The 27803-nt window shown below is 39.2% G+C and overlaps 1 protein-coding gene and 1 pseudogene across 2 annotated transcripts in view; one reads left to right on the forward strand and one right to left on the reverse strand.

Annotated features, from left to right (window-relative positions):
* The window catches only part of RNF150 (ring finger protein 150), a 337900-nt gene that overhangs the window by 144807 nt on the left and 165290 nt on the right, over positions 1 to 27803 (reverse strand). The gene's annotated exons all lie outside the window — the stretch shown is intronic.
* Positions 13729 to 27803, forward strand: part of LOC114046477 — a 29157-nt pseudogene continuing 15082 nt past the window's right edge.

Genomic DNA, 27803 nt, shown 5'->3' on the forward strand with positions numbered 1-27803 from the left:
TCCCTTGTTGATCTGCTCCAGTACAACAGAGATCTTAAAAGGAAACTTGCCATTTCTAAAATGCATGTCTATTTCCTCTTGCTTAGTCTATGACAGGAACAGCAAACCCCCTTTTTACTGAAAGACACTAATATATAGGAAGAAATCAATTGAGGACCTCATAGGAGTAAAAAGTATCTTTTTCTTTTCCTTTGAAAGAAGAATGCAAAATGTAAAACTTATTTTGATTTTTAAGATTAAAACCAGGCATCATAAAATATAATTCATTCAACAAATACAACAAATATTTTGAAATATACTGTTTCCATATTATGGGTAAGAAAATGGGTGGGGGAATGAAGAACGAAGAGGAAGAGAAAAAGCATCCAGAAGAAGGGATGTGTACAGAGAACAGGAGATAAAAGTAGAGCAGACATTCTTCCTTTCCCTAATCTTTTCCTTTAAACCTTCAGATGCCCTGCTCTGAATGGGATGGGGAAAGCAGGAGTAAAATCACTCCTCACTCTGCAGCCACAATGGTCAACACATTCTTATTTCTGAAGCTTGGCAAAATCAAGCTGAGGCTGTATTTTACTTGGCCCTTAAGGTTGGTGCCTGTTCACTCCAGGTCTAGCGTCTGTATTGGGAGACATTTACATCTCATAGGAGCTCTCCATAGTAACTGTTATATTTTTATTCCTGTTTTCCAGAATGGATTATTAGTGAACAGGCTACTCAGTGCACAAAACAACAAAACCTACCCAAATAACCTCACGGCACTTTGTGGGTTGTTGTATTTTGTTTTGTTTTTTAAAAGCCACAATCAACGTATTGACTGAAGGTTACTCAAAGAGAAATTTCTGTTGATAGCTAGTTCAATAGAAGAAAGTGTCTACTTCAGTAACAGAAAGTTTAGTGGGGGGAAATGTGACTTGCCTACTATATTACATAATCTGTTTTCCTTGCCAAAGGCCACTTAATAAGTTTAGATACCACTACCATTCTCTCTCTATCAAAAAAAATCATAATGCTAGTTATGTAATAGCAGTACCCCTTTATGTACTGTCTCAACTTTTTCCATTATCTTATGTACATTATCCCATTTGAACCTCCCAATTCAGGGAGGTAGGTACTATTTCTAATCCCATTTTTACAAGTGAACAAACTGAGGCTAAGAGAAGTTAAGTAACTTGCCCAGCGTTACACAGCTAGTTAAGTATCCAAAGCAGGATTTGAACCTAGCTTTTCCTGATATTAACTCCAATGTCATGATGTGTCTCATCTCAAGTTTTTCTTAGGCTAGAGACTGGGAGGGAAATAGGGGCAGGTTTCCCTGAGTTCTGTTACTTCTATGGGTAAATTTCACTGGTATTGTCTAGGAAAGATCTGAAAACTCTTTCTCCTTCCTTTGCCCTTCAACACACACACACACACACACACACAGAGCTTGAAAATTGCACCCCTCCTGTGTGTCACTGACTTTACCACAAAATAAATAGCTGCATGCTATAGAGTAGAATTTTCATGGTACAAAATGTGCACTTATTAGAAAGAAATATTAAAATATCATTCATTGTTCCCTAGGTGGCTGCCTGTCTTGCCAGCTCTTTTAAGATCATATATTTATGTTCTCAAGTCCAACAGAAGAGGTAACTGAATCCCAAAGAAGTTAAATGATCTCTCCTAGGCCATGCAGATAATAAGTGGCAGAGCTGGGATTAGAATCCAGGTCCTTACTCCAAACCCAGTTCTAATATCCCTAGTTCTGGTTATGTGTATGGTATGAAAAGAAAATATGCAAGCCATTAGGGCCCCGATAGTTTGTGACTTCTGAGCTGCATAATAATACCAACTGATATCCATCCATCCATCTATCTAATATCTGTCCATCTGTTCATCTATCTATCTACATCTATCTATCCATCTGTCTATCCATCTATTTTTCTATCTCTGTCCATCTATCTGTGTATCTATATCTATCTATCTCTGTCCATCTATCCATCTATCTATCTATCTATCTATCTCTGTCCATGTATCTATCTACATCTATCTATCTATCTATCTATCTATCTATCTATCTATCTATCTACCTATCTATTTATCCCTGTAAGCTTTAAGATTTGTTGTTCACAACAGCCCTCTGAAGACAGGTATCAAAGATCTTATTATCTCCAATTTAATAATTAGGAAACTAAGGTTCAGAGTTGAAATAACTAGCCCATCATTCCAGAGCTACTCAGTTAATTCATCAAGGAACATTTATTAACTGCTTATTATGTGGCAAGCACTGTGCTAAGTAATGAGTATACAAATGTAGGGGAAAAAACAACAACTTGGTACCATGGTCTCAAGAAATACATTCTATTAAGTTTGAGGGGGGACATTTGAACCTCAGTTTCCCCTGAATCCAAGTTTCACACTCTCTCTATATTGCTATTCTAACAGACAAAATGGAACAAACCCTGGATACCATAAAATCATAACAGCATTGGAAAGTCATCAAGTCCTCTTAATTTTATACATAAGAAGACTAAGTCCCCCAGCTGGGAAGTGGCTTGCTCAAGATCACAGCTAGTTATTGGTAAGGCCAGGAATAGAACCCTGGTCTCTTAGACACACCAACATGATGCCTCTATAATTTCTTAGTCAGTCTGTAATTCAATTTTACCTGAGTCAATCCAATTCACATTTATTGAGCCCCTGTGCATCTTTCAACTACGAACAGCCAAATCTGAGTCCATTATTGTACCTCTCTCCCCCTGCCAACTTAATAACAGCCACGAAACCTCTTGTTATTCCAGGAGTATTTATTTCCAGGATGGTATTTTAAATGCATAACATCACATTAGCCTTTTCTACATAATTAGCAAAATATGTGCCATGGGATAAAGCCAATGAAAAAGGCAGGTCACTATTAGCCTTGCTGGGATCAGTCCAGTGGTATCCAGAATTGTAAGCATGTGGGCTTAGGCTCTGAAAGCTTTTTTGTCAAGCTTGCTGATGCCAGGGAAAGAAGGAATCAATGTGTAATGGATAGAACACTGGATCCTGAATTGGAGGATCTGGATTTGAATGCTGGCTTTGCAACTGGGCGAGTCACAAACTCTTTGAACTTGTTTCATCATATGTAAAATGGGGAAGAGGACTGACCTAATCAATGATCTAAATGAGAGCAAGGGGGAGTTGAATGGGAAGCTCTTGACAATTACTAGAATAAGAGAGCACATTAGCAGCCCAGAAAATCTTTGCTTTTAAGTTTTGAAGCCAATTGGGGACAGAAAGAATAGGTTTGGGTCACACTCTCAGTCTGGGAAACAAAAAATAAAACTGCAACTCAAGGGACAGATACAGAAATTTACTATAGGACTAATCTTTTTGTTCTAAAAAGTACCGCTTAAGAAATCAACTTAGTAACTTTCAGTGGAAACTACTTGACATAATTCAGACCCCATACTCAACACCTTGCAAAGATTAAGTATTTATTGTAATTGTTAGATAAAAATGGGCCTCTGTCCTCCTTCAGCTTTCTTCTTATTAAGATCATGGGAACCTAGCTAGGATCATGGCAAGGTGTAGTAAAAATAATACTGGATTTGGAGTTAGTGGATAGAGGTTCAAATCTACATTCTGTCACTAACCATATCCATGCAACCTTGAACAAGACACTTGGAGGCTCTCTGAGTCTTGGCTTCTTTATCTGTAGTGACAGATTTGGACCAGGGACCTCTAAAGTCCCTTCTGTCACTAAATCTACAATTCTATAGCTTTTCAGTCTCTACTCTTGAGGTCTTTAGGGGCCCTGAGATCATGAGGGGTAAGAGTTTTCCATATATATTCAGAGCCAGACCTAGGATGTTGTTCTAAACTGAGCCATCTTCAAGCCATAGAGTTGTGTGTGAAGCTTCATTGCCTTTCTCCAGCCTTTTCTCCTTCCTCCCTCTAGCTCTGGTAATAGCAATAAAATCAATATCATCATTTCTGCAAAGGATGTATCAATAAATTAGCCTATGAGCTCACTTACCACCTCTGACTTCCCACCCTTCCCCAAAATATGTGGTCTTGCCCTATTAGAATATAGTTTACTTTAGGACAGAGGCTGTCTTATTTTTGTATGTGTACTCCCATGCCTGGAACATAGCAAGGATTGAATATATAAATGCTTTTCATTCATTCATTCATTCATTCATTCATTCATTCATTCTTACCCCTCACTTTACAAATGCACTTAGCACAGTGCCTGGCACTTAGTAGGCACTTAATAAACTCTTATTAACTGACTGCTTATTGACTGACAAAAGAGGAAACAGGTTCCAGAGAGTTTAAGTCTTATGGATATTGTAAATAGGCCAAGCCCTGGATGTTTCTGAAATGAATTCTAATTGCATATCAGATTCCTGACCTTCTCCAATCCAGTTTCATCAGTTCAGTCTGCAGCATGTAATCAATAGCTGCCATACTCCTACAAGATGAAAAAACCTTAAACTCAATGCTTACGATACACTCATTTTATTTTCTGCAAAACACTGCTGCTAAGATAATTAAGTCACTGGTGTCAGTTCCTTAGCTGTAGCAGTGATAATCAATGCCTTCTCCTTTAAATATATGCATACACACATCCCATCACCAAGTATGTACAAGTCCTTTCCCTTCCCTTATCATTCATCCCAATTACTAATAATGCCCTGGGAGTGACATGTGCATAAAGGCATATGAGGTCAGGGATTGTATTAACATCTCCACCTTGAACATTTATTGGGAGTTGAATCCATGCTATCATGGGTCCCAATGTAACTTTCTAGCTTTCAATTAGTCTTCAGTAAAGCAAGATATCAAGTACAGGGCCATGTTAAGGTGTTGACAATGGAAGATGTAATGGATCTTCCTTTAATTTTAGCTAGAGTAAATAAATATTCATACCTAGAGATCCATGAAATTACACACACATCCATAATAAGGAAACTGTCAGGCAGCTTGGCATAGTGGATAGAGGACTGGCCTTGGAGACCTTAAGACCTGGGTTCAAGTCTGACAGTAACTGTGTGGCCTAGGGCAAGCCACAACTTCTTAAGACTGCGGGCAATTCCAACACTCAAGCTGCAGAGCTGACCCATCTGTGAGGGACATTTCCACAAAGGGGATCTCCTATATTGATAGAAACACTGAGGTATAATCAAAACAACAAGAACTAAGCCCTTTGGAATAATAGACTCTTAGATTTCAAGCTACAGGAACATTAGAGGTCATCTACACCAGTGACTCTAAAACTTTTTGGTCTCAGGATCTCTTTAGACTCTTAAAAACTGAAAACTTTCCAAAGGGCTTTTATTTATGTGGGCTATATCTATCAATATTTACTGTATTAGAAATTAAAATAAATGAATTTTTTAAAATATTCATTGATTTATTTAAAATAACAATAACTCTATTATATGTTAACACAAATGACATTTCTATGAAAAAAAAATTTAAAACTATTTTACCTATTTTTGCAAACCTCTTTAAATCTGGCTTAATAAGAGACAGCTGGATTCTCATATCTGTTCCTGCAATCAATCTGCTGTGGTATGTGCTCTTGGTTCAAGTATGTGAAGAAAATTCAGCTTCCCACAGAAACGTATTTGGAAAAGGGGGAGGTATTTTAATAATAAGGTATTATCATAAAAATAATTTTGAGTTCTCAAACTCCTAAAAGGGTCTTGGAGACCCCCTGCTCAGGGGTTTAAGGACTAGACAGAGAAAGTGCCCAAGCCCTTCATTTTACAGATATGGAAGCCGAGGCCTAGAGAGGTTAAGGTGACTTGCCAAGATTACAAAAGAGAGTAAGTAGCAGGAGTCTGGGATTGAACATAGGCCCCAAGACTTCAAATTTAGCATTCTTTCCAAGGTACCATGAAACCTCTCAATTCTACCTTATTGTTGAGGCCCAAGGTAATAATAGCTAATATTTGTGTACCACTTAAAGGTTTGTAATTTGCTTTATGCTATGATCTTATAATAACCTTGTTGTTGTTTAGTTATTTTTCACTCATGTCCTACTCTTTGTGACCCCATTTGAGGTTTTCTTGGCAAAGATACTGGAGCGGTTTGTCATTTCCTTATCCAGGTCATTTTTACAGATGGAGAAACTAAGGCAAATAGGGTTAAGTGACTTGCCCAGGGTCACATAACTAGTAAGTGTCTGAGGCCAGATTTGAATTCAGGAAGATGAGTCTTTCTGACTCCAGTCCTGGCATTCTATCCACTGTGCCACCTAGCTGCCCTTTAATAATCCTGAGCTCTGTGCTATTATTACTCCCATTATACAGATGAGGAAATTGAGGCTGAGAGAGATTAAATGACTTGCCCAGGATCACCAGCACTTCAAGCCCAGAGTCATCCTCAACAGCCTATCACACATGTCCAATTCACTGTCAAATTCTGCTTTTACCTCCAGAGCATTACTCCTATCTGTTGCCTTCTCTCTAGTCACGTGGCTATCACCTCTTACCTAGACGAAGTAATAGCCTCCTGACTGGTCTTCCTGCTTCCAATCTCTTCTCTCATCAATCCATTCTCTGAAGAGAGGACAAAGTGGTTTTTCCAGAAGCTCAAGGTTGACCGTGTCATTCCCCTCCTCTGTAGGCTCTAATGCCTTTCTACTGTCTCTTGGACAAAACAGTAACTTCTCTGTTTGGATTTTAAAGCCCTTCATAATTTGGTTCTATCCTACCTTTCTAATTTTATTATATGACACTCCCCTTCCTTTACTCCACAGTCTTTCTAACTGTTTCTCAGCTGTGGCACTCCATCTTCCTTCTCCATATCTTTTCATTGACTTTCCCTCATGCCTGCAATATACTCCCTCCTCCTCCTCATTGCTTAAAATCTCTTCCTTCAAAACTCAGCTAACATAACACCTTCTACGTGGCACTTTTCCTCCCTTGCTTGCTAGTTCCTTTCCTCTCCAAATTGCTTTGTATTTATTTTATATATAGAGAACCCCTTTGCCCAAGAAACTGAAAGACTTCTGCAGATGGATGCTTATTGGACAGGACAGAAATTCTCATAACATTGTGATGCCTAGACCAAAAGGGCTGTGACTGTCTCTGAAAAGTAAGGTACTCATTCGAAAAAAGGGGAAGAGATTAAACCTCCTGAGAGGGAAAAAGTGAACAAGTACACCCAGGGGAGGCCATCAGGCCCTCCAAGGTAAACTACTACAATGGAGGAGACAAGGCATTGCTATGGGGAGGGATGGATAAAAGAGAAGGAAAACATGGAAGGAGGCAGGGATGCTGTCATACAAAAATCAGGGTGATTTATCACTCCTCCCCCCTCCACTGCCCCAAACTTGACCTGACTGACCTCAGACAAGAGGCATACATGCTTCTAACTAATCCTTGTTCATTAAAAGTTTGCTTTACTTTCTGTTTTTCCAACTCTTCTGAAGAAATCAGTTTCTTTCTCCTGCTGGGATTGCTTCCTATATTGTTGGCTTGTGTATGTTCCCTTTGCAGTTAAATCCAGCTGAGGGAGGCAACCGAGTGATAAAAAACCTCAAGGGAGAGACCGGTGGGCTTTATTGGAGCTGGGAGGTGTGTCCAGACAAAAAATACGAGGGCTCATATCTCAAATAAAAAGAGATAATATTAATTCATTCTTTAGCTTCCCAAAGCAAAGAAAGGCTATAGGGATTTGGGCCAAAATCCAGTCATAGCTCAAAAAAACATAGAGAGAGACACCTCATATTATTGAGTTCACTTTGATCCTTCATCATGAGCAAATTAAGGACATCCTTCCTTGGAGGACTACAGTAGAACTACACTTGAAAAGTGGGGTTGAGTATTGAGAGCAACATCCACACAAGGCTGGGAGGAAGAAAAGAAAGAGGGAGCAACATTTCTCCTGCTCACCAAACTATACCTTTAACTTTACTCAACTGCTATCTAACTATCTATCTGTCTGTCTGTCTGTCTCTCTGTCTGTCTGTCTGTCTACCACCTCTATCCATCCATCCATCCAGCTAACCAGCCATCCATCCAGCCAGCCAGCCATCATCCATCTATCCATCCATCTATTCATCTATCTACTTAGCTATCATCCCTCCCTCCCTCCCTCCATCTACCATTTCTATCTACCATCTTGATCTACCATCTCTGTCTGCCCATCTCTCCATCATCCATTTATCTATTCACCCATCTACATATTGCATATATTTACATATGTACCTGTTGCCTTTCCTGATAGAATGTAATCTCTTTGAGGGCAAAGACTATTTCAATCATATCTTTGTGTCTCTAGGACTTTGCATAGTGTGTGGCTCATAACAGGCACTTGATAAATGTTTGTCAATTGATTGACTCTTACATAGCAATATTGCTCCCCTAAGGGCAAAGCAGCATACCTGTACTCCTTCTTTCTCATCCAGCTTCGGTTGTACTGTTTGGCAAGAATATATGGACTACTCCTCCATTAAAAGTATAACTACTCAATTTGCTACCAGAGAATCATACAATGTGAGTGCTGAAATTACCTTAAAGATCATCTAGTACAGTGGTTTCCAACTTTTGTAAGATGGAGGATTCCTTTTTAATATTAAGAACGTTTAAAAAACCTACCTGATAGTAACTGCACAAGTATTTGGGGATTGAGAAAATACACGATGGGGGACAATGCCATGTATTGGATAGAGTCCTGAACTTGGGAAGCAGCAAGAGCTGAATTCAAATCTTCCCTCTAACATTCAATAGTTGTATGACCAGAGGCAAATCACTTCCCCCTCTTTAAGCTCATTCTCTTCATCTGTAAAATGGGGATAACAAATAACTGCAGTACTTTCTTACAGAGCTATTATTAAGTTCAAATGATAATTGATATATATATATAACATGTATTATAAAAATATTGCAAACTTTAAAGGACAACATAAATATCTGCTATTAATATTGATAAAGATGATACTCTGGATTCAGTGATGCTTTCAAATGAATGAATATTTAATTTATCTTGACAGCATCAACACATTTCTTAGTCATACCTGTGAGATGTTATTTATTCAGTCTGTAAAATGCATCTTTGCTTACTTAATATACTGAATCTTGATAGTTTTGTTGGAGCTAAATAAGGATTTAAATGATGTTTGGTACTATGTGGTAAACTCTTGCAATAACATCAGAGCTCCAAGGATCATAGAATCATCAAATCACAAAATCTGTGAGTTGGAAGTGGCCTTGGTGGACATCTAGTCCAACTGATTCATGAAGGAATCTCCATCATAATATACTTGACAAGTGGTCAGCTAATTTTGGTTTGAAGACCTCTGAGGGGGTGGACCCTACCCCTTCTAGAGGCAAGCCATTCAACTTTTGGACAACTCTCATTGTTAGAAAGTTCTTCCTGACATCAAGCTTAAATTGGCTTCTTTCATATTTCCATTTTCCATTCTGCTTTCTGGGTCAAATAAAACAAATCTAATTTCTTCTCTACATAACCTTTCAAAAACCCGAACACAGCTATCATATCTTCCCTGAGTTTTCTTGTCAATAGGCTGAACAGGAACAGTTCCCTCAACCAATCCTCTTGTGTCATGAACTCAAAGCCCTTCATCATCCTGTTTGCCCTTCTTCGAATACCCTAAACTATGGTGGCCAGAACTGTACATAATTTTCCAGGTGAGGTCTGACAAAAGCAGAGAATGATGGATTTCTCACCCTCAGGTGGTGAATGATTAAATCCAACTTACATTAGACATGATAAAACTAAAACTCAGAGAGGAGAAATAATTTGCTCAAGGCCACACAGCTAGTTAGTGGTAAAGCCAGGACTAGATGTCTTGTCTTTGGATTCCTAGTCTAGGGCTCTTAATACTACAATCAATCATTTGATAAGTATTTATTCAGTGCCTGTTCTCTTCCAGGTACTATTTTGAGCACTGTAGTTATAATTACAAAAGTCACAGTCCCTGCTCACAAGGAGCTCCTAGGTTTCCTGGGATTTACTTTATACTGTAGGTATGTGGGTAGCATTTTTTCCCCCAAGTGCTCATCTAATTGCCTTTTTTTCAGAGACTGGCTTTCAATAAGTAGTTGGAATGACTCTCCCCATTGAAGGCCTCAGCTTGTTAAATAACTTGAAGACCACTCCTGACCTGCTCTTCCAGTTGTGAGGTATGTGGAAGCATAGCATTTCAGTGACTATCTAGACAACTCTTATTCCCTAAATAATCCCCATCCATCTCCCTGACAACACACATAACAAAGAGCCATTCAGCCTCTGTTTGATGATTTCCAGTGAGAGGGAAGCCACTACTTGAAGAAAGAGCATTGACTTTGGAAGGAATAGACATGGGTTCAAATCCCACCTCTTGCACTTATTACCTGAGTGACCTTGGGTAGGTCACTTCACTAAGTCTCAGGATCCTCATCCATAAAATGAAGAGGTTGGACTAGATGGCCTCGAAGGTTCTTTCCAGACTGTGGTCTGGAAAATCTGTGGTCCTATGACCTTCTAAGACAAACCATCCCACTTTTGGATAGTAATAATAGGAAACTTTTCCTTATTTCAAGTCTAAATTCACTTCCTTGTTATTTCCACTCACATTTCTTAGTTCTGCCCTTTGAATCAAGCAGAACAAATAAAAAGACCTTTTTATACATGACAGCCTTTAAAATACTTGAAGACACTTATCATGGGCCCCCTAAGTCTTCTCTTCTCTAGACTAAACAATCCCTGCCTCTCCACCAATCCTTAATTGGCAAAAAGTCTACCTGCCATCCTCTGAATGTCCTCTGGTTTTTCAATGTCCTTCCTAAACTGTGAAGCTCGCATACGATCTGATCAAGGAAGAGGATAGTGGGACTCTCACTTTATTATTCCTGGATGCTAGGCCTCTCTTAGTGTACACTAAGATCCCTCTAATTTTATTGGTTTTCTATCACATAGATTAAACAAAAGAGAGAGAAACTGAGTCCTATTTTCTATCAATGGCTGAACTATTCTTCAATCATTTAAAAATTGTACCCCATATTAAGATGACCTCAGAGACTTAAGTAGTCATGCTATCTGACATGTATAATTTTTCTAAGTTTTATAAGACACTTTACATATATTATTATCTTGTTTGATCCTCACAACAACCCTGGGTGATAGATGCCATTATGCTTCCCATTTTATAGATGAAGAAAATTATGCTAAGAGTAGGGGTAGGCTAAGAAGTGTCTGTGGTATGATTTAAACTCATGTCTTCTAGAATCCCAGTCTGACATGCTTTCCACTAGGCTACTTACCTGATATAAGCAGAGTAAATATAATGAAAGTAAACACATTTTTAAAAAAAGAAATTATCAGAATAAACAACTTAGCAAAATGAAATTCTACTTGCCATCCCACCTAACTGAGAAGGCTAGGTCTTGCAACTTGGGCTCTAACCACCAAAAAAATGAGATCAAGACTAATGGAAAATTCCATCATGCCTAATGGGTGAATCTAACAACCATTAGTACAGACTATTTAAGAAGTCCATCACTCCTTCTTGTTCTTTACTTTCTACACATTTGTGGTATTTTTATCTAAGGAAGAGAGTTAGTGTCATGCAGTGGATAGGGGGTTGGCCTTAGGGACAGGAGGACTGGGTTTAAGTCCTACTGGCTATGCTATAGGCTATTTCAAAGACTATGAGTTACATGAGTTATGCAAGGAGTTTCTACCCTAAACTCTTGGAACCTCAGGATGGAATTAAAAAAAAAATAACAATAAAAAGGAACTTCTTTAGTAAAAAAAATTCTCTTGATACCATAGAATAGGATTTCCTTTCTCCTCTTCCCTTCCCACCCCCATTTCTCAGACCTTCTTCTAAGTACTAATTAAGGTGATTGATACTTCAATAGAAACAGCCTGAATAATTTTTTCTTTTATTTTTATGGTCTGATAATAAGACAACACAGGGAGGCAAGAACATGAGCTTCATGTGTGTGGGTTTTCATTCTGGCAGAAACTGTTTGCTTTCTGTCTTTGTATCCCCAGGGCCTCGTACAGTGCCTGGCACGTAGTATAAACACTTGATGAAAGCTTTTGGATTTGAGTTTGAGTCATTTAACTTAGAGACACAGAATAATACATAGAAGTTTGCAGCTTCAAAGGACTCAAGATCTCATGTAATCCACTTTTCCCAGTTTAAAAATGAGGAAACAGGCTTAGAGAGGTCACAGCTCAAAGGACCACAGATTTGGTGCTAGAAAGGACCTTAAAGCCCATTAGAGTCATGCAATGGAAAGAACGCTGAGCTTGAGCTCAATTCCTGGTTCTAATCTATGTGACCTTGTGCAAATTAACTTATCTGCGCCTCAGTTTTCTCATTTGTAAAATGAAAGACCTCTATGGTCTCTTCCAGCTCAAAACCTATGATTCTATTCCCACCCCCTCATTTTACTGATGAGCAAGCAGAGATCCAGACAAGTGACCTGTCCAAGGTCACATCAGTAATAAATGGTAGAGGTGAGATTTGAACCCAGGTTCCTCGACTCCAAGTCCAGGGCTCTTTTCATTATACTATAATTTGGTTTAGTAACTTGGTCCATGTCATCCAATTAGTCAATAGCAGAGAATTACCTCTATCACTGTAACTTGGATCTTGTGACTTGTCTAGACTCTTTCAACCAAGAGCAGCAGCTGTTGCATCCACAGCCATGAAATCTCTCGTACCCTGGCCCTTACTCGCATGTTCAATTTCTCCTGAAGACCTTTCTGGAAACACTTAGCTAGCGAATACCACTGAACAACCATTTGTGAAAAGGGAGTATCAAACATTAACTTCCCTTCCACCTTGCCCCTGAGATCACAAGACCCATTCTCTGGCTATGCAACACAAACTGTTCGTTGAAATAATCGAACACATCCAACATTCTTCAAGGACTATGAAAACTGCCTACTAGACAGTCAGGAACTGAATTAGATTTGAGAAGCAATGAGATGTCTTTTATGTGCGAGGCATTGGATATACAAAGAAAAATGAAACTGTCCTTGCCCCATTAGAGCTTAGGTTCCGGTAGGGTTGGGGGAGGGGGATAAAAGCAGGACAACATGTACAGAAGTTTCCAAAGCAGATATAAAATAAATACAAGATAATGGTGTGTGTGCATGTGTGTTGGGGGCGGGGGGAGACATGACAATTGGGAGGGGAGATCAGGAAAGAGGTAGAAGACTTTGAACCTAATTTTTGTTTGTTTGTTTGTTTGTTTTTTGAGAGGCAATTGGGGTTAAATAACTTGCCCAGGGTCACATAGCTAGTAAACATCTGAGGTCACATTTGAACTCAGGTCCTCTTGACTCCATGGCCAATGCTTTATCCATTGTGTCACAAAGCTGATCCCTTGAACTTAGTCTTGAAGGGAGTTAAGCAAGAGGGTGCTGGTAAATATTTAACAACTGGATCTCAGGAAAATGGCACACTTTTAAATTTAATCTGCATCAGTGACATTTTTGCTATAACTTTTTTTCAGTCACCAAGGAAGACTTTATTTAATCATCAGCCAACATGGAGAAACCGTAGCTTTGTGCTCTTGCTTTTCCTGTCAAAGTCCCCCTGATGAGTCCATTGAACAAGTCGATCAAGAAGCCAAACGCAAAGTTTACCAAACAGAGAAAGACAAAAGGCAATTTCCAAGGCTCACCTTCCCCTGACTGTCTGGTGCCATTCTTCATGGAGTTAGCTCGTTCAGACTCTTGCTCAAAGAGGGCTAGAGTCCCTCCAGGGAGCACCCACCCTCCAAAACCATGGCTGGACCCCTAGTCCATTTCGTCAAAACCACTATCCTTCTCCTCCTCAGAGAGGTCATCCTTGCTTTCACTGGAGTAGTAGCTGGACCCAAAGCAATGGAAGCAGTGGCAATCCCTGCAGGGCTGAAGGGCTTCTGGGTCAGGATCTGGGTCAGGACCTCCACAGAGTTGCATTCTTCTACAGTAGGATCTCAGAGCACCACAAGGGCAGTACTGATCAATGCAGGTGTCAGCGCCATGGCAGCAGCAAGCTTGCTTATAGCAATGATCCATATTGTTTAGGTAGGGAAATGAACTGTTACCAGCAGTCTGAGAACTACTGTTTTCCAACTTCATCTCATCTTCTCTCTTTTCTTGGAGACTCCAAGGCCTATGTACTCCCATTAGTCTTGTATATTTTTACTTACTGGCAAAAGGAAAGAGAGCTCTAAGGTTTCTGTGTGCTGGGCTCCAAGTGCTCCAAGCCTCCAGAGGAGTCAGCCTCTTTGCCATCACTTTTTAAAAAGTTTAGACAATAAACAAAATAATAAGTCAAGTCCTGATTTGTAGCTTTTGCCAATGACTGAGGTGTAAATGATCCCATTAAAAATTTAATAATTGGTACTCCAGCAGGCTTCAGCACACCTCTGGAGTTAGGGGTTCCAAGAAGCAGAGATAAATAGAAAGAACTATACAGGCATGGAAGATGTGGGACTAGATGGTCTGTGCAAAGGCATGGAGACTAGAGATAGAATCTGGTGGATGGGAACAGGAATGCTCCCCAAGTGGTTGTTTAATGTAAATCACTATGGGCCCAGGAACAGAAGAAACATTCCTTGCCTCATAGAAACCCAGAGCACAGTGGAAAGTGGAACAGAAGCTGATGCCCTGTTTAAAAAAAAAAAAAGTAAAAGCTATCCCATAGCAAACTCCTGGGTGCTTTCTAAAATGCATGGGATGATGGAAAATTAGGGTCAGTGGTAGAATGAACCCAACTGAAGTCTCTAGGAGATCCTACGCTGGTATTAAAGGGCTGGCTGGAATGAGGGATCACGGATGCTTTGGAGAGGTAGCTGGTAACCGTCCACTTTCCATAGCATCCTAAACACTCTACCAAATGCTTTGTTCTCTAGCAAAGGGATAGCAGATTGATCATGCAAATAGAATTTCTGTCACATATAGCAATTGATTTAGCCTCAAAGCACAATCTCCCTTGCCTGATAATGTGGTGATGAGAGGATTGCTCTATTATTTCTAAACTGCCTTCCCCACCAACTCCCAAAGCAAATAATTCTAAATCCACTTCTCACTAAAACTCTCACTAAAACTTAGTTTTAGTTTTTCATAGTCATTTCAACTCAATAAGCATTTGCCAAACACCTACTATGCACGAGGTTCTGAAGATACCCCAGAAATAAATCAGTGCTTACCCTCAAGGGGCTTACCTTCTAGAGGAGGAGGGGAAGGGTCAGGAATGTATACTTAGTTTAAGAGTTACATGACATACAAAGTAAATCCAAAGTAATGGGGGCAGGGGAGGACTAAAAAATATGGAACATGTTATGAATTTGCACATTATCTTTGTACCCATTACAGAATTTAACTTTAAGTGTTTTAAAACTGCAAAACACTTAATCACATTTTAAACACACTCTTTGTAAACTACCAGTTATTAGAAATATTAAGGTTACAGAAAGTCATCCTCTTTTCAAATCTTGGAATCACCTTCCCTACAAATTCCAAAGGGGTTAAGACCTAGAGCATAGGTTATTTGGGTGTTGACTATGAAATCTTCAGGAAGTTCTGGAGTGGTCACTTTTGGGTGGTCCTGTGTGTTAAATACCTACAACTGTGGCTCATTATGAAGTGATAAAGGGACATGGTAGGCCTCCATGAGGTGTCAAACCCACACTGGACCCATTTGGAATCCAAAGATGGTAATCTAATGTTAAACACTCATCAGAGTGAACTGGTTCTTGATTTACATAGCTGATAATGGGCCTCATGGGTCAGAAGCAGTTTATCCCTATTTCTGAGAAGACTATTAAACCCTACCTTCATCACCCATACCAAAGTCCCAGAGAGCAATGTCTATGGATTATGCATTGTCATAGGATCATAGGATACTAGCTTCAGAGCTGGAACATCCCTTGGCAATTGACTAGTTCAACCTCTCCTTTACAGAGAGGGAAACTGAGGTCTAGAGAAAAAAAGAGACTTGTCCAGGATCATAAAGAAAAGCAATAGAGCTAGGATTTGAACTCATGTCCTCCAAACTTCAAATGCCCTCCTTTCACTTTACCATACTGTCATTTCATCAGAGTTGTAAGTAGGCTAGTTTGACCATGGCTTTGTTCCAGGATGTACATATGTGTGTGTGTGTGTGTATAAATGTATATACATACATACTACAAACACATACACAAATATCTATTATTATATATCAGTCTCCTCAGCTAACATTTATATTTGCACTTACTATGCACCAGGAATTGTGCTAAGTGCCTTACAAATATTATCTCTTTTGATACAACCTTGGGAAGAAGGAGCTATTATTATCCCCATTTTATAGCTGAGGAATCTGAGGCAAACAGAGGTGAATTAACTTGCCCAAGGTCACAAAGATAGGAAGTGTCCGAGGTTAGATTTGAACAAAGGTCGTCCTGACTCCAGGCTCGGTGCTCTATCCACTGTGAAAAAATATGTAAACTAACTATTTTAAAAGATTGCATATTTCAAAAGTTTGTTACATTTACATTTTCATAGCATTTCTCTCCTTTGACAGTATGGAAACTAGCCAAAATAATTAGTAAAACTAGGAAGCAACCAGATGACAATTTCCTCCCCATCAGTTAAAGACTTCTTAGGACTAGTTTCCAACTTGACATTCTTCCCAAGATGGTAGTCTGTTCAGTAGCAGCCTTGTGGTATCCTAAGATCTCTCCTAAAGGGGCTGAGTGCACATTCTTTTCTCCACAGGACTGGTGCCCAAAGTATCTCACTCACTGAGCTGATGGTCTTATCCCTCACCTCCCTGAGTGATTTGGGGGCCTGATAGTGTTATTCGTCTTAGGCACTCTTCGGTGTTACTCCCCTGGGTGCCAAAATTGCTAATCATTAATCTACTCTACATCATTACACCAATACTAAAGTTGGCTCAATGATAGCACCAGCTCATTAAACTGATCTCCAAATCTGGCCAAAGAATCAACTTTATGACCTATCCCTGTAGAGGTCTTATGCCTACATAAAATCACACAATGTTGGTAAAGAATTATAGATATTTTACAGCTATAAGGGAAGGAATCATCCAGTCCAATCCTGATGAGGAAACTGAACCCCAAGAGGTTAACTGCTTTGCCCAAAGTTTCATGATTACTAGTGGTGGCATAAAAGTAGACTTTTAAAATATTTAAAGAGATGAAAAAAGAATTTGTAGCTAATGGCTAAATGATTTATTTACAGATGAATGTCATTTGCTCATAAGCTCAACTTCCTGGAAGGAGTATGGGCATTTAAAAACTTGCATTAATAACAAGATCCCCTTGGGTGTTTATCTTGATGGATTAGGTAACAATTGGGTAGGCAGATGAACTACCAATTCAAAACCTTTCCTCCTGATCTTTCTTTACATGGTAATAACCTTTGATGGACTCATGGGTTATTTACAATTTATTGTCTGATGCTTCAGGTAGAGCAAAAAGAAATAATGCTTTTAGTTGGGTGGATTCCAAGAAAGGACAACTGAAGACACTCTTTGTGGCCATATAGAGAAAAGGTACTTTCAACTCTTAAGCAGCGAAATTCTAGCAGAGCCCTTGAATGACGGTGGTAAAGTCACTGGATTATTATAAAGCTTTATTGACATTTTGGGGGTTTTTTACACTATAGTTCTTTTTCAATTTGCTTGCCTTTTCAGAAAGCACAATAGTTAAGCAAAACTGAGCAAAACAACAACCAAGTATGGCAGGATATGCAACTGTCTGTTCCCAGAGTTACCCCACCTCTTTATGAAGAAGAGAGGAGAGGAGAGAAGAGGAGAGGAAAGAAGAGGAGAGGAAAGGAGAGGGAAGAAGAGGGGAGGGGATAGGAGAGAGAAAAAGGAGGAGAGGTCCACACCGTGTTATAGACAAATACAAAGTAATTGGGGAATGGGGATGGAGAAGACCCTATAACTGGAAGAATATCAGGAAAGGAATCTTATAGGAGATGGAACTTGAGATTGGTTGGTTGATTGAACTAAGACAGATGTAGAGTTAAGGAGGTAGAGTTTCCCAGACAAGGTGAAGGTACAAAGGTATGGATATGGGAAATGGAATATCATCCATAGGAGGCAGCAAGTAGTTGAGTCTGGCTTAAAGATAGAGGAAGTGGCCTGCAAAGACAGGCTGGAGTCATGTTGCACATGAGAAATATAAGGAAACAAGCATTTATTAAGCTCTAACTTTGTGCCAGGCACTATACTGAATCTTGGGATACTGATAGAAGCAAGAAGAAAGATAGTTCCTGCCCTCAAGCAGATCCCGTTCTTACAGCGGAGCTTGGCAGTGAGTTGAGGGGTCCAGAAAGTCAGGAGCAGGGTGAGGTAGAGAAATGAAGGCAGGCTGCCGGTCTGGCCCCTTCTCAAGATGGAGGCTCCACGGGGAACTCACCATGCTAAGTTTAAAGTCAGAGGCACTTCTATTCTAGCATAGAGGAGAGATAGGCAGCTTTGCAAGCTTCCTGAATAGAGGGGGTGACATTTTCAGAATGGGGCTTTAGCGATATCAATTTACAAGGTGTATGGATCAGGGGAAGCAGAGAGGGAAGAGGCAAAACGCAGAAAAAACAATTTGGAGCCAAGAATTTGCAGTGGTCAGGTGGAGGCGATGAGGACTTGGATTGGGGGGGTTGCAGTATGAGTGTTGAGAAGATGGATGTCAGAAATGCAGTTTCCCACGCGAGTTCTAAAGAAATCAAATAATTCTCTCCAAGTTATTTGAGACCAGAGTATGTGAGAAAAATAATCATAATAATGTGCCATGCTATACAACATTAGACCACATTTCTTCCCAATGAAATTTATATTGTGAATATCTTGAACAAGCTACTAATTAAGTCAAAGAATAGTTATGTATTCAGGTTGCTAAGCAACCAGATTTTGGCAAAGCACCCTTACAAAATTAAAGTGAAAATTGAAAGTCAATAAGAAGATTGGAGAATATCAACATTCACCAACTTCCCCAAACATGACAACATTCAAGTTCTTTGAGGTAGAGATTTCAGAGAGATGTGCATGAAATGATCAATTAATGGAAGTAAATTAGAATGGAGCAGGCTACAGGGGAATGCCAGGTGTAGAGGTATGGGCCTGAGTTTGAATCCTGACAATGTCACTTCTTATGTGATGTGACCTTAAACCGTGGGCAAGTTTCTTGATCTTTCTGGGCTTCAGTTTTCTCATTGTAAAATAAAAAGGTTGTTCTGGATGACCTTGAAGGTGCCTTCCAGTACAAATTTTGGGTTCTATGATTCAGCTCTGCTAGTGCTACAAAGTCTACCTGAGTAATCTGAAACCTGACATTTTTTTTTTTTTACTTAAGTCATGGAAACATTTTCCTTAGAAGGGAGGAGTTGGTTCATACGACCTTCCAAAAGTCCTTTTTCAGTTATAGAATTCTGTGTCATAAAAGTGTCTTGTAAGACCTCTTATATTATGCCACGTTATGCCCCTTTCCATGGGGAGCCTAAGCAGGGAAGCAGCCTCGGACAGAAGAAAGACTGCTGGGTTTACAGAGTGCTTGGGTTTGAATCTCCACACTCTCACTTACTAACGTGGCATGATCTTGAGAAGTACTTTTGACTTTGTGGACATCAGTTTCTTCATCTGTAAAAAGAGGAAGCAAGAACAGCCAGCTTCTGGAGTCCCTCCAGGCTCTATGGTCTCTAATCTTCAACAAGCCTCCCAGAAGAGAAATGATCATTACCCTCTGCCGATGCCGCCCCCTCCCCCAATTTTCTTCTATTTAAATAGACCAGCTTGGCTTGAATTTGAGATGATTTTAAAGCTTAGAAAAGCTATCATTCCTTAAATTTGAAAACAAGAACTCCCTTCTCTTCCCTTTTCCTTATTGTTCCCACCTCCTCAAAGGTTAAATTCAAGAGAGAGCATTTCAATAGTCAGGGGATTATCTGGGGGCCCAAGAGTTCCAAGTAAGACCAAAGGTAACTCTCTCACATAAACACACTGGCCAGCAAAGATGGCACACCTTAAACTATTTCAGCAAGAAAAAGTCAAGCATGTGTGGGTGCTGTTGGTACTACAATACTAATTTGCTTCTCAAGGTCTAAAAATAGCTACCAACTGTATCAAAGATCCTGTTCCCCCAGACTGGCAGCTGCTTGACACACATAGACTTGTATCTCTAGCCCTTCCTTTGCTTGTTGACAGGATTGGGGAACAGGGGCCGAGCCAGGATTCAAAAGGAAATCCAGGGTCAGGCCTGCTTCTTAGCCCAAATTCTGATGGAGAGTTTCAGAGGAAAAAGGATCTATAGCTATTATTAAATAACCAGTGCCCCATCCTGGAAGTTATCTCCCTGTCATTAAGACAGAGGATGGATGGGCCTGGAGAAACTAATGCAGACCTTCCTGTGCTGTTCCAGCTCTGGGGCTTAGGCTAAGGACACAGGCCAACGGCCAGAAGGAAACTTATCAGGGCCTGATTTATAATGAAGCCACTCTGCGTGTCCTCCAGCAAACTCAGAGCAGCGCCTATTAAACTTAGCATGATGAAGTGAAGCCAGGGGCTGATATCGAACAGTGACCTTATTGTGCTGGCTGCTCACACAACAAAAACGACATTAAAAGGGCATAAGGATTTATAGCAGCTCTTTTTGTGGTGGCTAAGAATTGGAAATGGAGTGGATGCCCAGCAACTGGGAAATGGCTAAACGAGCTGTGGTATATGATTGTAATGGAATATTATTGTACTTTAAGAAATAACAAGCAGGATGATTTCAGAAAAATCTGGAAAGACTTATATGAACTGATGCATAGTGAAGTGAACAGAACCAGGAGAATGTTGTACACAGTAACGGCAGTATTGTATGATGAAGAACCGTGAATGACAGCTATTCTCAACAATACAATGATCCAAGACAATCCCAAAGGACTAATGAATGATGAAGCATACTATCGGCCTCCAGAGAAAGAACTGATATTGATTGAATAGAAACTGAAGCATGCTATTTTTTACTTTCTTTAATTTTTTTCTTTTATTTTAGTCTTCTTATACAAAATGATTAATAGGCAAATGTTTTACATAATTGCACATATATAACCTATATCGGATTACTTATCATCTAAAGGGGGGGAACAGAGGGAGGGAAAGAATTTGGAACTCAAAACTCTAAATAAAAAATGTTAATTTTTTTTTAAATAAAGGGGCCAGAGATTGAAAAAAAAGGGGGAAAGGGGGACATTAGGGTGGCAAGCAAGTTCAGAAAGCAAGCAAACCTGGGCAATGAAACAGTGAAAAATAAAATACTTCCTGGTTCCTTTGAATCTAGGACTACAGAGACAATAATAGCTCCTGTTTATGTAGCCACTTTTTCACAATAATAGGTGCTATGACTATCCCTATTTTACAGATGAGGAGAAGGAGGCTCTGAGCGGTTAAATGATTTATCCAGGGTCACACAGCTAGTAGCATCTGGGGTGGGATTTAAATATACCCTGAAATGCTGTCTCTTGACCAAAAATAAGAAAATAATCTGTATTGTATCATTCTGGAAAAGTGGTAGGATTTTACATCTAAGGTTTTCAGGGTGGTAAAACAAAAAAAAAGTACTAGAATAACACCTGGTGTTGAGGCAAGGTCAAGTCCTACATTGGCCACTAACTAGCTCTATATGACCTTGAGTAAGGACATTCCAGGTCTCAGTTTCCTCATCTGTAAAATGGGGTTGTAGGACTAGAGGACACTAAAGGTCCTGTTCAGCTACCTGGTTTTCACTTGACCTCTTGTAGAGCCGAAGGTCTAATTCAGTCATTTTCTAAGCACTCACTAGGTGCCCAGTATTGTTCTGAGTACTATGAGAGCCTTAACATGTCAGTTAAGGTCACTAAAGTCTTTGTTTTGACACCACAGAAATGTCTCAGTATGTACCCATTCTCAATAAAATCTCATCTTGTAACAAAGAAAAATGTTTTGCAAAAGCCCTACTGAGCTCTAGAAATAGGAGTTGCAATAGTAATACTAGTGTGCTGTCTTCACATCTGGGAACCTAAAGGCCCAGGGACACCCCTTTTGTCTGGTTTTACTGGAATCCTGAAGCAGTACTAGCGTCACATCTGGCAGCCTAGGCAAAGAAGCAGATGGTTCTTCCTCTAAGAGAGTTTGAAGCATCATCTTTAGGGATATGTGTGACAGAGCAATTCTAGGAAACAGCAGCACTTAGCTCTTTGTGTCTCGGACAATAAACCCTTGAGAAAGAGGAGGCGGGGTTGAGGATCAGAGGGATGGCCCATACTGTTGTGTGACCTTTGGCACACGCCCATAACAGAGAACAGACCCGAGACTCAGGGCATTGCTAATAGATTATTGGACAGACTCCTAGACTTTGGAGTGAAGCACACTACATTTCCAGCAGATTATTTTCCAGCCAAATGCAAGAAAGATCACTATCAGCTTGGGTACTGAAATGACTTAAGAGGAAGGCTTGGGATTAGGCCAAGGAGTAAGAAGCAATATAGCAGAGCACATGTTATGGGAGAGACAACAGCTCCAGGCCCCACCCGCTGTGACTCTAAAGACAGGGAAGACTCCCACCTAATTTGGCCATTTCCAAAATGGGAGCAGTAAAATGTCCATTTCCAAGAAGAAATTGTGTCTTTTTAGTTGGTGGCTGTAGTGAATTGCATGCTTGCATAGTTCTGCTTTGATTTAAGAACCAATGGATGGAATTCAGAGAAACATGGGAAGATCTGTATGACCTGATGACAACCAAAAGAAACAGAACCATGAGAATAATATTAATAGCCAGTACACATTTGCAAAGTGTACATATTATCACATTTGATTCCCACAACAACCCTGTGAGGTAGGGGTTATTATTATTCTCATTTTCTCAGATCAGCCTGAAAGAGGTCAAATGACTTGCCCAGAATCACACAACTATCTAAGGCAGGATTTGAATTCTGGTCTTTCTGACTCCAATGTTATGGGATATCTTACTCCACTGGGCCACCCAGCTGCCCACATCCAAGATACTCAATGACTCTACAGAAAAAAAAATAAAATATATAGAATGATGACAATAATGTAAATTTAAACATTCTTAAATATAATACAAATAATTTATATTATTATTTTTATTTATATAATATATTATAATAAATTATAATAAATAAAAATCACTAAAAGGAAGTCAAAGTGTGAGTAAGATCTCAGACAACATAAGATGGGAAGCTACAAGGACAGAATATTGTATTTCTTTTCAGATAGTTACTGCATCAGATGTTTTGCTGAAATGTTTTTCTTTGTCACAAGAAAGGGTTCAATTGGTATAGCTAAAGTGAGTGTGATACAAAAACCAAAGACAGCAGCACAATGTATTGAGAGAGAGAGAAAGAGAGAGAGAGAGAGAGAGAGAGAGAGAGAGAGAGAGAGAGAGAGAATGAGAACCAGGGGATAGAAAAATGGCTCCTCCTTTAAACATAGTGGTATAGTAGAAATAACATTGAGTTTAAAAGCAGAAGACCTGGGTTTGAATCTCAACCCTGTTACTTACTACCTGTGTCAAATTTGATATGTTACTTAATATCCATGAATCGGAATATTCTCATCTCTCAAATGACAATAGAAATAAAATATTATCAAACAGATAATCTCTAAGGACTCTTCCAGTACTAAATTCTACAGACCAGCCTATGTTTCAGGCTGTATAATTCTACGACTTACTTGTATACTGTTAAGTAGCATTCAATTTGGAGAGGCACCATTTGGCATTCAGATGCAATCCCAGTAACTCCATTAGGGAGGGAAAAAAAATCAGATTTCATTTTTAAGTGTTAAAATGCCAACCCACAAACCAGATAATGATTGAAAAATAAATCACACTCTGAGTTAATATAATTGCTCAAATTCATTTGAAAATCTCTACCTTGTTTTTGGTATGCATTTAGTTGAATATGAAGGAAATAGAATTTTCCCCTCCCCGAACAGCTTTTTGATATAGACTTTACTCAAATTTTATATTCCAACTTGGAATTTGTTATTGCAGTTTTGTAAATTTTAATTCATTGAAATAAGAATATTTATTAGAAAGTTGGTTTTAAGAACTTGGAATCTCAACACGACAAGCCATATTGCTTCATAAATATAGAACAATATTATATAACTTTATAATAAATTTCATTCCATGAACCTTGTTTGGCACTATCATTACCAAAAATATTAGTTAAGCCCTTATTTTCACGTAGCCTTATGCTAAGAGTGGCACAAAATGAGTTAAATAGAACCTACGACCACCACCATCATATGGAAGCTTACAGACTAAAACAGACAATAATGGTAAAGACAGAGAACAGTAGGACACTATGGTTGAAACAATATATTAATGGTCTAATGGTAGCCATCTCTAAGGTGAGGGTTGGGGGGAAGGAACAAAGAAAAGAAAGAAACTTAGACGATAACGTTATTATATATTGAAAAGGAATAGAAAGTTGTATATAAGAGATTTGCAATTTCATGCACAATTATCTTTTTAAAATTATACTATGCTATGGAAATCCTTGTTTTATTTTATAAATTTAAAATAAAAGGAATAAAAATTTAAAAAAAATAATATTGAATCCCTTCCCCATGTAAGTTGGGGTAGTTTTTTACTTAAAAGGTATTGAAACCATTGGCTCAGAGAACCAAAGGTTGAGGCTATTGTCATCACACTCTTGTCACCTGGACGCAAAACAGGCAGGAGAAGCATGAGGAGGATTCTAATGCTTGGTTGCTGGATCCCAATGGGCAACCCAGGGATCTTCTTCAAGATGATTCAACTCAGGGGCAAAGTGGTGCAGTGAATAGAGCACCGGACCTGGATTCAGGAGGACCTGAGTTCAAATCCAGCCTCAGACACATAACACTTACTAGTTGTGTGACCCTGGGCAAGTCACTTAACCCCCTTTGCCCCAGAGCAAAAAAAAATAAGATGATTCAACTCAGGGTGTGATCAATGCTCTTGTTGATTATCACTCTGCTATGGCTAAGTGGATCTTTTTCTGTTAACTGTTGAATGATATAGGAGTATGTCTCATTTTGTTCCATTATTACACATAACTACTAGGAGACAGGCTTGAGTCAGGCCCAGCCCAGAACAGAAAATGAAAGTCTGGGTAAGGCCTGATAGGCAGTTATTAAGAGATGATATTTCCATTTGTGCCCAAGAGGGTAAAAATGCAACGTGTCTAAAGCAGCAATAGCCCAAAAGGATATAAGATGGGAAATATACAGCAGTAGTCTGTCTGTGTCCTTTGGCGATCTGTTGCTCAGTTTCTTTCTTTGTGGCTGTTTCTTCCTCTCTCTGCAGGTCTCTTTTTCCTCCCTCACCCATCCCACGCCTCAGTCTTCCTTTCTTTTGTCTCTCTACCTCTCCCCAAATCTATGCTTCTCATTGTCTCTTTTTCTAATGTTTCCCTTTTTTCTTCTCTCCCCCAGTATTTCTCTTCCTTAGAATGGTAACAAACCAAAACAAAAGCTACATAATTGAAATAGATTTTTAATATCAGTTATAAATATTGAAACTTTATGTTCTCTAATCTTAGTTTAAAATAGACTGAGTAAAGCATTTTATTGGAAACATCCTTAAGACTTGATTGGCTCAGGAAACTAATGGCTCAGTCTTTTTGTCATCATGTCCTGGTCACCTGAGCATAAAATAGGATGAGTAAAGCCTTGTTGGAAGGGCAGAGCCTTAAATTAATGCCTTTTGCTTCTGCAGCCCTTCATTGATTCTTCCCCTCCCTGCACATAGGCATATGGCTCTTGACAGAAAAGAACTTCACCATGAATATTTTGACATTTCAATGAATTTGTAATCTCACTGATATGGATCCTCATTATACTGAAATAGTCTGCAATCCATCCAGATCTTCTTATCCAAATCCTCACACAGGGAAACAACTCAACAAGGCAGAGGATTTTCTGTCACTTTCTTAGAGGATCAAGCTTTAGAGCTTTGGGGGACCTTGGTCATCTTGACACTGAGTGGCTCATAGTGACAATGTCAGTTGGCTCTGGCTCTTGCTCATGACTCATTTTACCTCCTTTTCTGATTATATATTTCTCTGATAATCAGTCTGCTAATTTAAAAGGCAAAAAAGTAAACCTATTTAGTGGGTATATTATAAATAAAGGAAGAGATTGAGTCACAGAAGTTGCATGTCATATGAAGAGTTGGAATTGGTTGAGGCATGTTATAAAACTATAGAAAAAGTGATTTTAATTCACTTTTAAAATATAATAAATTTCTTTAAAAGAGGACAATGAATGGTACTACAAGATCAAATAACTGGGTGTCTAGGTAACTGACCAGATGAACAAAACGTTGAGAATTCCAAGGTGATGTTGATCATTAATTTTAATTAAATATGGTGGATTCAGACTCAAGAATCAGTCTCCTTATACTCCAGTGCCTCTTTGATTACCCCTACAGTTCGATCCTAGGGGAGCCAGGGGACTTCATTTCACAAATTACTTGTATATCATAATGCCAGAAATCAATTCAATTCTTTCCCACCACCCCTCTCTCATGAGAGAAATTATTCTAGACCTTGCTACAACCCAAAAAAAGCACTCACTGAATACCTAACATGGTACATAACATCATCATCACATAATCAACCAGTTTTTGCTTTAAAATCTTTAAGTAAGGGGGAATCCTCTACTTCCTGAATCAGTCCATTTCACTTCTACAGAGTTTTAATCATTATGAAGTTTGATTCCTTAGCTCAAGCCTAAGTCCACCTCTCCACAATTCCCATCCACTACTCCAGGTTCTGTCCTCTGGGGCCAATTAGAACAAATCTAATCCATCTTCTATGTGACAGCCTTTCAAATATTTGAAACAGAGCTAGAGCTCATTATTTTGAGGCAAAAACAGTTGAGAAATGAGGCAAGACAGAGGTCAGTCCAACTGCAGGTACAGTGGCATTGGGAGAATCAATGGACTGAATGGTCATATGGCAAAGCATAGGGACTACAGTCTCCTTGAGGAGGAATTGTTGCCTCGCCTCCATGTCCCTACTCTGGGAAGAAGCCTTCTTGTCCCGTGCTAGTTAAGAATTAGAACTGAATATAGTAATCATTTTTTGCCCTTCTTGCTTCCCATTTCCTAATCCCCAAATAGGCTTCTCAATGTTACTCCGTTATATATAGCTAACCTCTGACCTGGCTAGCCACATTATCATCTTTTATTACAGATAATGCCTTTTAAAAAACTGTCTGCAAATCACATGCTTCAAAAGACCATCACTTTTTCTAAATTCTTATAATATTATTGAGAAAGAGGCATTGAGTTGACTTATGATTCTGCTCCCATTAAGGAGAAACAAGAGGTGCAGAGAAGACGATGATAGTAAAAGTCTGCTATTCAAAATGGAGGATCCTGTTAAAACAAAAATTTTGTTAAATTTATACAGATTCAGTGTTTACCCAGGGAAGGTCCCTTTTTTTTTTTTTTATCATGGTAGATAAAAGAGCCACTGTGTGACCTTAGGTAAATAGCTTAACCTCTTTCTCTGAGCCTTAGGCTCTTTCACTCTCCTAATATCACTGATCCTCTTTGAGAATGAAGGACAAACAATACCACCTAGCCTTTAACTACTGAACAGGCATTGCCTCAGTTACCTGGAAAAGACCTTAGCTTAAAAAGACCAAAGTCTTCCATTGCATGTGGGCCATCCCCAATCATCCTGACCTATGTCTTGCCACTGGACCCAGATAGCTTTGGAGGAGAAAGTGAGGCTGATGACTTTGCACAGCCTTGCCTCACCTAAATCCAATTTACTTTCAAGACAAGACTTTACCCTTCTGTTTGGTCCTTGGGTAACAATTG

The sequence above is a fragment of the Vombatus ursinus genome, unplaced genomic scaffold, assembly GCF_900497805.2.
Source record: "Vombatus ursinus unplaced genomic scaffold, bare-nosed wombat genome assembly UNPS02014784.1, whole genome shotgun sequence".
NCBI classification, from domain to species: Eukaryota; Metazoa; Chordata; class Mammalia; order Diprotodontia; family Vombatidae; genus Vombatus; species Vombatus ursinus.